Here is a 7,429-nt window from a genome sequence, read left to right as displayed (position 1 = left end):
TCGTTTAAGCTGCAAAGTGTTTAATTGAATGCAAATTATCTCACTAATATTCATAAATATGCAAATAACAGGACACAAAACTATACAGCACATCAAGCCACCATGTACTTTCACAATACGAAGTTTGAATTTGATCGGATATTGTGTTTAAGCTGCAGAGTGGATTAATGAAAATTGAGGCAACATATGCAAATAAGCTCATTAATATTCATAAATATGCAAATAACATGACACTATACAGCACATCACGCCATATCCAATCACCATACTTAGTTTGAAGCTGATCGGTTATTGCGTTGGAGCTGCAGAGTGAATTAATGAATTTGCCTCCGCCCGAACAAACAACCAAACAACCAGACAGCCAAATAATCAGACAGCCAAACAACCAGACAGCCAAAAAATCAGACAGCCAAACAACCAGAAAGATAAACAACCAGACACCCAAACATTTGGACAGCCAAACAATCAGACAGCCAAACAGCCAATTTCACGGTAATCTGTTTGAATTTGCCACTTAATCAAACTGCACCATTTACTGATCATTCCAAATCCGATTCCTTTTTACACACAATTATTGCTTTTTTCGCGCTGAATGACCACTGGGGGGCTTACTATTTTTGATGTGTTTACCTATAATGGACTAATGCCCAGGGCTAATGCACTTAAGATATAAACATCAATATTTATTCATGGGTGAGTGTTACCATCTTGATCACTACGAATGGCGCAGTTATAAAGGCGTCTCTCTATACCATTGTGTCATTATCAGCTGCTTTATCACCAAGTTTTCCCTTGCTTTTGGCATCACTCTAAATAAAAAATAGTGAAAATTACTCAATGTTGAAAAAAAGGCGCAACAAATTGAACTTTACTATTGATTAAATTTTACTCAATAGTACAATTTATTCAACACTGAGTTCACCCATTCTGTTCCTCTGTTCCCTTTTTACTCAACTGGACTGATATTCGCCGTCGAAGTGATCATGTAATAGAATTAATTACCATAGCTATAGATGAGTTGACTTCTGACGTCAATGCCTGGTAGTATGCGCACGCATCATCACAATTTCCATTGTTTTGTGCCTGGCAGTATGCGCGCGCATCATATTTTGTTCAGGGCTCGTGTTTTTGAAACTCCCGCCACACCACAATACGACTATTGAACAGTGTTGTGGTTGCACGGGGCTCACTCAAGCATAAAGATATACCAGTCCCTTGCCTTTGTTGATAAACATTGAGGTCAACTCATCTATAGATGAATACAATTTTTGAATAGATCGCCCTGCACTACAACGTCCACGCGGTACCGATGAAATGAACCATAGATGTCAAAGAAATGCTAATCACTCGCACCTGTAAGATTAGTATTGTATTCAATCTATGATCGCAGACATACCCAGATGATGAGTGCAACCTGCTTGAAGTACAGGGCGATCTATTCAAAAATTGTATTCATCTATCGCTATGCTAGTTAATCCGATTATTTCATTACTTCGACGGCGAATAGTATTAATAGTTATCTGTTTGGGTGTCAGCATGATCAACGTCATAATTGGATGTGATTCTAAAAGCAAATTGTTTTTCATCTAACGGGGGTAACCCTATTGGTTTAGAATATGGATTGCCCTCAAACTTACATACAATGTCAAATATTGACCCCTTTATCCATATCTATGTGAAAAAGCAAGAACATTTTTAGCGTAAATGTGGATAATTAGCACTTTTAGCAAACCAATGCGTTGGTATGCGTGACTCGGGTCACAGACCTTTAAAATGTTGTTATTATTAATCAATTCAGCAATTCTATTAAAACATGAAACTTGATATAGGTCGGTAAGTTCATTAGCTATTTTGTCAATAATTATGTTTCGTATATCAGCATCTAAAGCAGGTATTGAAAATAATTCTTGTTAATTAATTTTGATAGGAGCGTCACAGCATACAAGAATCACAATTAGGTTACACGTACTACGGTAAATAGATCGATAAAAGGTGGGCATGCAGCTTCAGCTATTTCGATTATAAAACACAATTAATATCCGCTTATATCGATTATAATTATAAAATATAATAGAAATGTTTATCAACCAACTTCACAGGGCACCCTTCGCTCCACCCTAATTAACCTCAGTTAAACATTCTCTCTAACTCGATTATCATATGCATAGTTTTACCTTTATAACATAATATTATTTATGTTTAAAACTGGAAAAATGATAAAGCAACAAGAAGTCTTGTCTATCAGCTGTCGAATTCTTGCAACTATTATCATTCAGATATTTGTTTTGACCAACGCAGCAATTCAATCCCAGATGTCATCGTTCCGTGTGGTAGAAGTTGACCAGGTTTATACCGGTAGTAAATTGTCTACCTTTCAGAGTATGAATGCAATGCATTGTGCTGCCAGGTGTCTTCGCAAACCTGGTTGTAATTCGTTTAATATGTGTAAATCTGCAGTGATAATTTGCGATTTAATGACTATAACATCTTCCAGTGGTCTACAAACAAATATAGCAGCACAACAAGATTGCCAAATATTTTCGACACCATCGGACTGGGTGAGTCTGAATTTAGTTTATTAATAATACGAAGGGCGGCGGAGCCAGGAGGAGAAAAGACCGAGCGAAAGGGGGACCCTTGCAGACGAAGAATAATAGCCAATTCTGGTAGCCACTTTGTACCCTGTCATTTCGGCCCTCTTAAGTTGTAGTGCTCGAGTACAATCGAGTACTCGTACTCGAGTTACAATACTCTAGCTGAGTACCTAAACCCATTGTCTGAAAGTGGCCGGGTGCAAGAATGTCGTACCTAACATTTTGGGTTTTAAAAGTAACTAAACAACATTTTTACAACACTTTTTTATAGTCTATGTTTTCTTCATTTCAGCTTAATTTAGCAGTTGTCATGATTGTGTGTAAATTCCTATTACTATTAGATACGTTGTAATAAAACACGATTTTAAATATTTGTATATTAATTTTCTCTGAGGCACAGTGTCATCGACCCTATATCTTCATGGCAGGAATCGCCATGGTAGGTTGAATCCACAGCCACGATTAGCCATTTGGTTCAAACCTTTAAAGCTCTTTAAAACTAATAATTAGTCGAGGGACATAACTAAGGCTACTCACAATAGCCGGGTAATTGATCTTGGTTGTGCGTGAATAAGCTTGTATACCCCATTGAGGTCAATGGTCATCGACTTTTATACTGCCTACAGTGAGTGCAGCTGTAATACACGCTGTAGTCCATACACATGATACAGGACCAACGCAATATAAAACCAGATTTTGAGTTTAAAGCGCACGGCCAATTTTCAAAGCGCATTCTTGCGACTATCATATCTGTTCAACACGTATTTTCAACTGTATGAGACCACATCTGGTTTCTTGAGAAAAATTCATTTGCGGGAGATATTCATCAATTTCTAACCCAGTATTCGAAGATTTTCGTCTGATATCAAAATCGTGCATAGCAATTCACGTGTATCGATCCCGTGTATTCATCTGAGTGTCTCTGCTCCACCAAATAATTATTAGCCAGGCGGTGTCGGTGTGTGAGGGTTTGCAGCAAAATTGATATTTTATTTTCCTTGGTATGGGTTTCAGTTGTGGCTAGTAGTCAGGTAATGATGATGGTGCTGATGATGATGATATGATGATGATGATGACGACGACGACGATGATGATGATGATAATGATGACGATGATGATGATGATGATGATGATGATGATGATGATGATGATGATGATGATGATGATGATGATGATGATGATGATGATGATGATGATGATGATAATTAATACACAAACGACAAAGAGGAACAAACATGCCTAGCATGTAATTCTATTTTTAACATGGAAACGTTTGACCTCTTATCTTCTCGCAAACTAAGATTATGCATATCTTATCTCTTCAATAAACATTGTAAAAGTCGATTTGGCCTTGACACGTGGGGCTTGCCGAAAATGTGAGCATGTCTACTATTTCCATGCTGTGAGTGATACCATAGAAACGTGCTCTTTGTTTAAACATTACAAGTAACATGAGTGGCAAACATGAATGTTTCATATTGCTTGCCCCCCCCCCCCCCCCAAAGCAATGTTGGAGCCAATACTAGACCAATTGTCCATTCCTGTCTCAGTATCAAAACAACATTGACTGGTGGGTGCGGGAGGGGTTGAGAATTTCATACTAAATTAAATCCTCATCACTGCCATCATCGTCACCATCACGACTCTAATAATCATCTGACATCAGTTGTATTATCCATCATCATCATCATCATCATCATCATCATCATCATATCATCATCAACAACAACAACAAAAACAACATCATCATCATCATCATCATCTAAACCATCATCATTATCACCATGATTATGATTATAAAATATGTACTGCTGTGCTCTCAAATCGTGTCCAAAATATTCTTAAAAAGATTATAAGTGAAGAACAATGTGGATATGTTAAGGGTCGTTTTATTGGACAAAACATAAGAATTATTGAGGATGTTATTGAATATTGTAATGGTAAGAATAATGAATGCGCTATATTATTTATTGATTTCCAAAAGGCTTTCGATTCGTTGGAAATAAATTTTCTGTTGAAGTGTCTAAAAGATTTGGTTTTGGCTCGCAATTTTTAAAATGGATAAAAACCATTTATGCTAATATAAATAGCTGCATTTCAATGAATGGATGGTTATCAAGATCATTTGAATTAAAAAGAGGTATTCGTCAAGGCTGTCCATTATCGGCCTTATTATTTATTATGGCGGCGGAATTTATGTCAATAAATATTAAAGATAATGTAAATATTAAGGGTGTCTCTTTCTTTTTTTTGTATTTCATGCCCGAAATCGGGCTTTTATTTAAATCATTTCATGCGTTGCAAATAAAAACAGTACAATAATAATACAAGCACAAAAAGAATATACAAAAAGAATATACAATACAGATAAGTTCCAGGGGGATAATATAAAACAATACAATATTCTATTCCAGTACACTTTTATGGAGTTAAGGAGTTAAGTCGGCACCACACCCCCTTCCAAACCCGTGACCATCCTTGCATTCCTCTCAACAAATTTGGAGAAAAAATGCAAAAATAGGCACAAAATTAGCCAGGGTGCAGCACCACCTTAACGGTATACATAATATACAATACAATAAAGGCTACTAAAATATCCAAGATATAATGCATCACAACAAGTTCCAGACAAGCATATAAATGGGGTCATGAAATTAATATGAATTTTCAACAAACAGATTCTAGTACACTTTTATGGAATAAAGGATTTAAGGCGGTACCACACCTACCGACAAAACCGTGACCATCCTTGCATTCCTCTCAAACAAATTTGTAGAAAAATGCAAAAATAGGCATCAAATTGGCCAGGGGTGCAGTACCACCTCAACCGTATACATAAAATGCAATGAGGGCAAACTGAGATATCCCAGATATCATGCACTACAACAAGCTGAGAAAGGGATCCCACTTTTTAAAATGTAAATCCAACTTCAATTTTCTTTGTGCACAAAAATGTTCAAGCTTCAAGGTATCAACAACAATATTTTTGAAACCATTAAAAGATAGCTTAGACTGCTCACATCTACACTTGTAAATATATCTTCTAGCAATGAGCATAATTTGATTAATACCTGCCCAGTAATTAACATTTGTATCCAGTAAACCAAATACTTTACTAAATTCATCGAACTCAGGTATGAAATCAAAATAAGTCTGAATACTTTGCCACAATATTACAACTACCAAAAAGATGTACAATGGTTTCCTTCTCTGTTTTACAAAAGACACATTTATCATTGTCAACCAAACCAACTTTGCACAGCCAGTCATTAGTTGGCAAAATGTTATGAGTAATTCTGTGCTGGAGCCATCTTAATTTCACATCTAGCGTAGCTCTGAAAGGCATTAAATACAACTCGCAACATTCGGCTTCGGTCATATTATAAACTCTTTTTAATGAAAATTGGCTAACAGGATCAGTTTTAATGCTATCAATATATGACTTATAAACATCCCTGGACTTCAGTTTCAGAAGTGGAACACTTCCTCTCGATAAGTTGATCACTATGCCTAAGTCCTCTGGAAGGGTCGTCCCTCCTTACGAATCATGTCACGCCAACTTTTTGGAATTGCATTAATCAGTCCAAACCATTTAAGCACATCAATTCTATTATAGTTATCACCCATCCTGTTAGCAAAATTCTTAAAATTGCCTTTGTCATCAATGAAATCGTAAATTGTATGGAAGCCTGCTTCCTCAAACTTAGAGTAGTACACCGACTTTTTACCAATCAGAATACGCTTATTATTCCAAATCACTTGTTTGCAAACCTCGATAGCATTTTTGGCTCACCTGAATTAAACTTTGACCATAATTTGAATGCATTCAAATAGAATGGGGGAATAATTCCTGATAGTGTTCGAAAATCAAAATGACACTCCAGAATACCTGTGCCACCCAGGTTTCTTAGATAAAAAATTAAGATACTTTTCCAACCAGATTTGTTTGGCATAATTAGTCTCTTAAGCCACATAACAGATTGTGTTTTGATTTTTGCTTGTAAGTCAACCATTTTCAAACCACCTTCATCTAATTCTCTACACAAAACAGACCGTTTTATTTTATCTGGGCCATTCCAGATGAACTTGTAAATAATATCATTAACCTTCTTTTGAATACTTAATGGCATACCAATCATTGCTGAAGTATAGAGAAGTTTTGATAAACCAAATGTTTTAATCACCAAGATTTTGCCAATTGCTGTTAAATCTCTCTGTTTCCATAAATTTAATGTACATTCCAGAGATCTTATTCTATCATTGTAGTTCAGATTTATCACCTCTTTTTCCTCATATGCAAAGTAAATTCCTAAGATTTTTACAGTCTTAGTCCACTGTACATCCAGCGGTTTGTTTTTATTATCCCTGACACTTCCGATCCACATTGCTTCGGTCTTATTATTATTTACTTTTAAACCAGAACATGACTGAAACTCCCTTAACACTTTCATAGTACATTTAACTGAATCAATATCCTTAACAAATAGACACATATCATCTGCATAACAAGACATTTTCACCTGTGTACCTCGATCGCTAGGATCGATTTGAATGCCCACAATGTCCTCATTATTATTCATCTGAATACAAAGGACTTCAATGGCCAAATTAAAGAGCTGATAGCTCAGGGGATCACCCTGTCTAAGACCACGATTAATGGGGAAATACCCGGTCGACACACCATTATTCATAACACAACTTGTGATATTATTATAAAAAGTATCAATCCATTTCTGAATAGAACTTCCAAAATTAAACTTTTTCATTACATGTTGCATAAATTTATGATCTATTGAATCATATGCCTTTTCAAAATCTATACACAGTAAAATTCC

This window comes from Amphiura filiformis, chromosome 9 (genome assembly GCF_039555335.1).
Source record: "Amphiura filiformis chromosome 9, Afil_fr2py, whole genome shotgun sequence".
In the NCBI taxonomy this organism is placed as follows: domain Eukaryota; kingdom Metazoa; phylum Echinodermata; class Ophiuroidea; order Amphilepidida; family Amphiuridae; genus Amphiura; species Amphiura filiformis.
Note: the sequence above shows the minus strand (reverse complement) of the source record.